Source organism: Danaus plexippus (assembly GCF_018135715.1).
Source record: "Danaus plexippus chromosome 29 unlocalized genomic scaffold, MEX_DaPlex mxdp_37, whole genome shotgun sequence".
NCBI lineage: Eukaryota > Metazoa > Arthropoda > Insecta > Lepidoptera > Nymphalidae > Danaus > Danaus plexippus.
The window spans coordinates 1,685,001-1,692,500 of NW_026869858.1; the positions used below are offsets into that span (position 1 = coordinate 1,685,001).

At 43.1% G+C, this 7,500-nt stretch overlaps 3 non-coding genes across 3 annotated transcripts in view; all 3 read left to right on the forward strand.

The window, feature by feature from the left end:
* The first annotated feature begins 1,457 nt into the window (after window positions 1-1,457).
* On the forward strand, window positions 1,458-3,353 carry LOC133320580 (small subunit ribosomal RNA). The gene has a single exon (XR_009753828.1). It is a non-coding gene; the product is annotated as a small subunit ribosomal RNA (ribosomal RNA).
* Window positions 3,354-4,592: 1,239 nt separating this feature from the next.
* On the forward strand, window positions 4,593-4,749 carry LOC133320591 (5.8S ribosomal RNA). Its single transcript, XR_009753838.1, has one exon. It is a non-coding gene; the product is annotated as a 5.8S ribosomal RNA (ribosomal RNA).
* A 1,517-nt stretch (window positions 4,750-6,266) lies between these two features.
* The window catches only part of LOC133320587 (large subunit ribosomal RNA), a 3,979-nt gene continuing 2,745 nt past the window's right edge, over window positions 6,267-7,500 (forward strand). Inside the window, exon 1 of the ribosomal RNA XR_009753835.1 lies at window positions 6,267-7,500. This exon is cut by the window's right edge and continues 2,745 nt beyond it. This is a non-coding gene — a ribosomal RNA (large subunit ribosomal RNA).

Genomic DNA, 7,500 nt, shown 5'->3' on the forward strand with positions numbered 1-7,500 from the left:
ATTACCGAACCGGGAGGGTGTTACACAAAATCTTTAATAATTTCCGTATTTCGAAGAAATCGATCACACCAACAGCATATCATCCACGTATACAATCATATGAAACTTATTCGTAAGCGGAACTTTCATTTCGAACAAATATTTTTCATATCATATGTGAAGTCGATCGAAAAACGACTAAGTCCCTAATGTTTCATACATAGCCATTATAAAATGTAAAATTTAAAAAAAACTTTTTTATTTCACATGTTCTTTATATTTTATTATTTATAGTATTTTAATTGAACATATAATGCCATTTATATATTAGAAATGTATAAAATACGAACTTTTAAATTTTTGTAATACACGAACCGGTCCCAGATTTACCGAATGTCAATTTCTGGCCCTCGCATATATAGGAGGTGGCGGCGCGTGTGGTGGGTCCGCGTCGTCACGTTGCGTACTGTAGGTTGATAGGCGTCGAAGGGAGTTGGTTATATGAAAATATCACATCGTGCAATAGATGTTGATATAAAATATTATCACATCGTATATTCGATGTTGATAATAATAATGAAAAATGAAAAAATATCTCATCATTTCTTTGATGTTGATAAAATATGTATGTGAATGATGATAATGAAAAATGAAAATATCTCGTCATCTTTGATGTTGATATAATAATGAAAATGAAAGTATCTCATCATATTTTTGATGTTGATAATATAAATAAGAGACAAAAAAAAAAAAAAAAATTTTTTTTTTTTTAATTTAAAATTATTTCGAATGAAATAATTGTACGTACGTGTACGTACGTTTGAATGATGAAAAAGTACGCTTCGAGAAATCCTCCTAATAACCTTCTTCCTTCGACAAAACTTCTCTGTGTTGACCGCCGACGGTCGTCGCGTAGTACTTAGCTATACATATCACGATGTGTTTCACACAACGTTTTATAATGGTTAGTATGAAGCGTGATCGTTCTAACGGGGTCGTATTGTACAAAATTTGCTTCCGTCGTGTTGCGCGTAAGTGTGACCGCCGGAGACAATCCCTTAGTAGATAATCCGCCCGAAATAGAATCTATTGGTACTAGATCTCTCTAACACCGTGCGATGATACCGATGTTTGACGTGTCGTATTTGTTAACGCATATATGACAATGTTAACCGATATTAAAGGTGTACGATCTCGTTATAAAAGTAACGATCAACAATATGAAACTTTTTGATGCGTTCAAATGTTTTCATAATAAATATATATATATAATAAATATGAATTAAGAAAGAGAGGAGGAGGAGGAGGAGTATGATAAAATGTGTGTGTATATTCAAAGAAAATATACAAAAATGATAAATAAATAAAAACAAAATAATAATCAGGCCACCGTTACGTGCCCTCGCTTCCTATACCACAATATAAGAGCGAACGCGTACGATGCGCTCTCGATTGAGAGTTAACTAAAATTAGCTAGCTCCCTGGTTGATCCTGCCAGTAGTTATATGCTTGTCTCAAAGATTAAGCCATGCATGTCTCAGTGCAAGCCGTATTAAGGCGATACCGCGAATGGCTCAATATCAGTTTTGGTTCCTTAGATCTTACTCAGTTACTTGGATAACTGTGGTAATTCTAGAGCTAATACATGCAATCAGAACTCTGACCAGTGATGGGATGAGTGCTTTTATTAGATCAAAACAATCGACGGAGGGCCTCGCGTCCGAAGTCGTTAATTTTGATGAATCTGGATAACTTTTGCCGATCGCATGGTCAAGTACCGGCGACGCATCTTTCAAATGTCTGCCTTATCAACTTTCGATGGTAGTTTCTGCGACTACCATGGTTGTCACGGGTAACGGGGAATCAGGGTTCGATTCCGGAGAGGGAGCCTGAGAAACGGCTACCACATCCAAGGAAGGCAGCAGGCGCGCAAATTACCCACTCCCGGCACGGGGAGGTAGTGACGAAAAATAACGATACGGGACTCTTACGAGGCCTCGTAATCGGAATGAGTACACTTTAAATATTTTAACGAGGAACAATTGGAGGGCAAGTCTGGTGCCAGCAGCCGCGGTAATTCCAGCTCCAATAGCGTATACTAAAATTGTTGCGTTAAAAAAGCTCGTAGTTGCATTTGTGCGCCGCGCTGTCGGTGCACCGCATCCGCGGTGATACTGACACGTCTGCGGAGCATATCGTCGGTGAGCCGGCGGTAAAACGCCGGTTCAATATCAAAATCCTATCGCGGTGCTCTTCATGAGTGTCGAGATGGGCCGACAATTTTACTTTGAACAAATTAGAGTGCTCAAAGCGGGCTCAAAACGCCGCTTGAATATTTCGTGCATGGAATAATAGAATATGATCTCGGTTCTATTTTGTTGGTTTTCAGAACTCCGAGGTAATGATTAATAGGGATAACTGGGGGCATTCGTATTGCGACGTTAGAGGTGAAATTCTTGGATCGTCGCAAGACGAACATCAGCGAAAGCATTTGCCAAAGGTGTTTTCATCATCAAGAACGAAAGTTAGAGGTTCGAAGGCGATTAGATACCGCCCTAGTTCTAACCGTAAATATGTCATCTAGCGATCCGCCGACGTTATTACAATGGCTCGGCGGGCAGCTTCCGGGAAACCAAGATTTTGGACTCCGGGGGAGTATGGTTGCAAAGCTGAAACTTAAAGGAATTGACGGAAGGGCACCACCAGGAGTGGAGCCTGCGGCTTAATTTGACTCAACACGGGAAATCTCACCAGGCCCGGACACCGGAAGGATTGACAGATTATAGCTCTTTCTTGATTCGGTGGTGGTGGTGCATGGCCGTTCTTAGTTGGTGGAGCGATTTGTCTGGTTAATTCCGGTAACGAACGAGACTCTAGCCTGCTAAATAGGCGTCGTCATTTAGGTGTGAGCGATTTCGGTCGTTCGTCAACTCACTGACGGCGTATTAAAATTCTTCTTAGAGGGACCGGCGGCTTCGAGCCGCACGAGATTGAGCAATAACAGGTCTGTGATGCCCTTAGATGTCCTGGGCCGCACGCGCGCTACACTGAAGGAATCAGCATGTTCTCCCTGGCCTAGAGGCCCGGGCAACCCGTTGAAACTCCTTCGTGCTGGGGATTGGGGTTTGCAATTATCCCCCATAAACGAGGAATTCCTAGTAAGCGCGAGTCATAAGCTCGCGTTGATTACGTCCCTGCCCTTTGTACACACCGCCCTCGCTACTACCGATTGAATGATTTAGTGAGGTCTTCGGACCGACACGCGGTGGCTTCACGGCCGTCGGCGTTGCTGGGAAGTTGACCAAACTTGATCATTTAGAGGAAGTAAAAGTCGTAACAAGGTTTCCGTAGGGGAACCTGCGGAAGGATCATTAACGTTATATAACATCCGATATCAAGCGATATCAGGATGATTATGATAATTTATATATCCAAGTAAAAGAGAGAGACACATATATAAATATATGATGCAAATTAAAAAAAAAAAAGAGATGAAAGGGCGGCATCTCAATAGAAATTAAATATATCTCAAAATATATATAAATGAAAGGAAATAAATAAATATTAAACAAAAAAAACAACTCTACACAAGCGTGTTATGATGTTTTTGAATGAAAAAATATAAAGATGTCAGGGGCGGGACATCAAAATAAAAAGAGCCACACAAAACATACACTCGATTACGCCTAGCGTGTGTCGTCGTTGTTGTTGTTTGTGATGTTAAAAATAAATAATAAATAATAATGAAAGAGAGATATATAAGATGTGAAGGGCCACATCTAAAAATAAATAATCTCCAAGGAGATCGAAATAATATATATGATATGATTGATGAAGGAGGAGGAAAGATACGAAATTTAAAACGATTTGACGGATAAACGGATTCATTAGCGTCCCTTCCTTATCCGATACGCACATATGCACTGTATGAGCATACAATTTATATACTCTTGATGTATATATACGTATATTTAAAACCAGATAACGTTGTAACTCGAAAGCGATATACTAGATATCATTGATTCATCCTATGTTTCTTAACTCTGGTAGATCTCATTTGACATAGACCGGTAAGAATCCGCGCCGCGAGTCTCTTGACGACTACTCAAGACCTTAATAAGTCTAGTCCGAGTTCTGTTTACTTGGTTGGATCAAGGCGATTAGAGTGAACGTATAATCTGGGCGTTGAAGATAACATGCTGTGGTATATAGCGCTACTATCATTATCTTGTCATTTCGTTAATTCGTTAGGGACACTCTGAGTTTTTTATGCGGTCCGGTGGATTAGTTGTTTACCGTACGTTAACCACACGGGTAAATCCGGTGGGTCGGTTAGTCCACTTGGAGAGAACGTGGTGTGATACGTTTCGTTTGTCATGTCGTTCGCGTCTTTCTATATTATATATCAACATATCACATGTCAATGTGAATATGTATAGTATAAGTAGATTTGATCGCGTCCGTAGGCAATATGAGGCGTATTGCAGCGTTATATAATGGCAACACCCCCTATATGCGCACGATTGCCCTCTTTGTTTTTTTTTTTTTTTTTAAAAAAAAAGAAAATTTAAATGGTGAGCGTCGCCGTACACATGATATATTTATAAAATCACTACCCTGAACGGTGGATCACTTGGCTCGCGGGTCGATGAAGAACGCAGTTAACTGCGCGTCATAGTGTGAACTGCAGGACACATTTGAACATCGACATTTCGAACGCACATTGCGGTCCGTGGAGAAATATCCAGGACCACTCCTGTCTGAGGGCCGGCTGTATAAAATAATACACCACACTGTTCCATCACGGTATGACACCTCATAACGCACGCGAACACAGAAAGAATTACATCCATCGCGCACAGACTCGCACATATACGCCACGGAAGTGTCGTTGTGTGTTCGTAGTGTGTGTGTGTATGTGTTTGTTCAGTTCGAATTATGTGTATCGTAGTTTTGTTGTTGTCGACTGTGCGAACATATGACGGTTCCGACGACTGCTAATGATCTTTTTATTCTTTTTATTGTTCTCTTTCTGACGAGACACAAACAGCACGAGAACACGACACACGCACAACACGACGTCGTACCGCACGCGCGTGAGCGCGAACGCCTCCCTCTCGTAGTACACAGAAAAGACTATGATATCTTATTATGTGTCATTATACGAATCGGAGTTTGTCTCGACTCGTCGTAGTCGTCGTCGTCGTCGTCGTTGTCGTAGTCGTCGTTGTTGCTGTTGTGACCCATCATAGTGAGAGATTTAAATTGAATTATTGATTTTTTGCAAGTTCGTTTGTCCGTTTAAATATTATATGAGAAATATATATATACACACACGTATATGAAGACTATGAAACATTTTTTTCATTGTGTGAATATATCACATCGAAGTCGCGTGAGTGTTGTTGTCTGTGTATATGGTATGTATATATTATATAATACACCAACGATACTTAGTTACGCCTCGATCAAACAAGTGACACGAGATCGCATCTAGCGTCTGAGCATATATAATATGTGAAGACGGAAACGCACGACACCCGCACAAAAAAATATGAATCTTTGTATGTGTTTGTGTGTGTGTGATACGCGCGATGTTTTGCTGCAGAGAGCGTGATCCTTGCTCCCATCGTTGATCCGTTGCTTTATGATTATGATAATTGTGAAGCGATACGGTGATGTGAGAGGGTAAGAGAAGGTATCCGATGCTCTTTCGTATGCGATTACGTCGTCGTCGTTATTATGCACTTACACATCTACGTCTCTGATTTCAAGATATTTTTTTTGTCGATGTATGAGCGTTTTATGTTTCTGTGTCCGATCGTTGTGCGTTTCTATTGTGTCGTTAAGGTCTGTGTTATAATATTTATATATATATCGTGGACGTGGACCGAACGAAAACAACGCAATATCGCGCCTTCGTATATATGTGTGATATGTATAAAAACGATGAAAATCGAATTTGAGTGTTTCAAATATATAGTTATTCAATGTATGTGTTGTGTGCAAAAAAAAAGTAGGCGGACACGACGTCCGAAGAGTGCATCGACGCCGTTTATGAAACCGAAACACTATCACAATCATATTTGTGTGTGTATAATTCGCGCAGACACGAGTACGTGAATCGTGCAGACTACCACTGCGTGTGCGTGTGTGTGTATGTATAAACGTACTCGGTGTGTGTGTGTGATCATATCGCACATTATTATATATGTATGTAAGATTCGTGTTTTAGTTTTGTGGCGTCGTAGCGCTGACGGATATCGCGTCTGCCTCGTTTTTTTCGTTGGCCTCAGATCAGGGAGGATCACCCGCCGAATTTAAGCATATTAGTAAGCGGAGGAAAAGAAACTAACTAGGATTTCCTTAGTAGCGGCGAGCGAACAGGAAACAGCCCAGCACTGAATCCCGCGGTTGTAACGATCGCGGGAGATGTGGTGTTCGGGAGGTTCCGCTTTCTCGTCGTCGCCGCTCCTGTCCAAGTTCGTCTTGAACGGGGCCGTTTTCCCGTAGAGGGTGCCAGGCCCGTAGCGACGGAGCGAGACGGCGAGAGGGACACTCCTCAGAGTCGGGTTGCTTGAGAGTGCAGCCCTAAGTGGGTGGTAAACTCCATCTAAGGCTAAATATTACCGCGAGACCGATAGCGAACAAGTACCGTGAGGGAAAGTTGAAAAGAACTTTGAAGAGAGAGTTCAAGAGTACGTGAAACCGTTCAGGGGTAAACCTGCGAAACTCGAATGAACGAACGGAGAGATTCATCGTCGCTCGGCGGCGTACGGCGTCGCGCCTCGATGTCGTGCTTGCGTCACGCAAGTGGCGTACGGCATGACACGGTCGCGTCCGTCGACGTTCGCCGAAGGCGTGCACTTCTCTCTTAGTAATACATCGCGACCCGTTCGATGTCGGCATAAGCGCCGTTCGGGAGTCCAATCGTCGCGTTCACGCGTGGCGGCTGGACCGTGACGGTGGCCTGCCGGCTGTCGGACGGTAGTACAAATCGTACAATATACGAATCGCGCACGCGTCTCAAAACGCGTCCGCCCGACGCAAGCGTGCGCCGCATACAGTCTCTGTCCTGCCCGAGTGCGGATAGGGCGCGGTGCTGCTGTCTGTCGCCGCCGTGCTGTCTCGGACTGTGCGCGTATCCGTCTGCGATGATTCATTTTCGGGCACTCGCAGACCCGTCTTGAAACACGGACCAAGGAGTCTAGCATGTGTGCGAGTCATTGTTGTTTTTTATAACACAAACTGAAAGGCGTAACGAAAGTGAAGGTGAACGCTTGCCGTTCGCTCAGGGAGGATGGAGCGTCGGTCTTGATCGATCTCTCGCACCCCGAGGCGTCTCGTTTCCATCCGTGAATGCAGGCGCGCTCTGAGCACAGATGCTGGGACCCGAAAGATGGTGAACTATGCCTGGTCAGGTCGAAGTCAGGGAAACCCTGATGGAGGACCGTAGCGATTCTGACGTGCAAATCGATCGTCGGAACTGGGTATAGGGCGAAAGACTAATCGAACCATCTA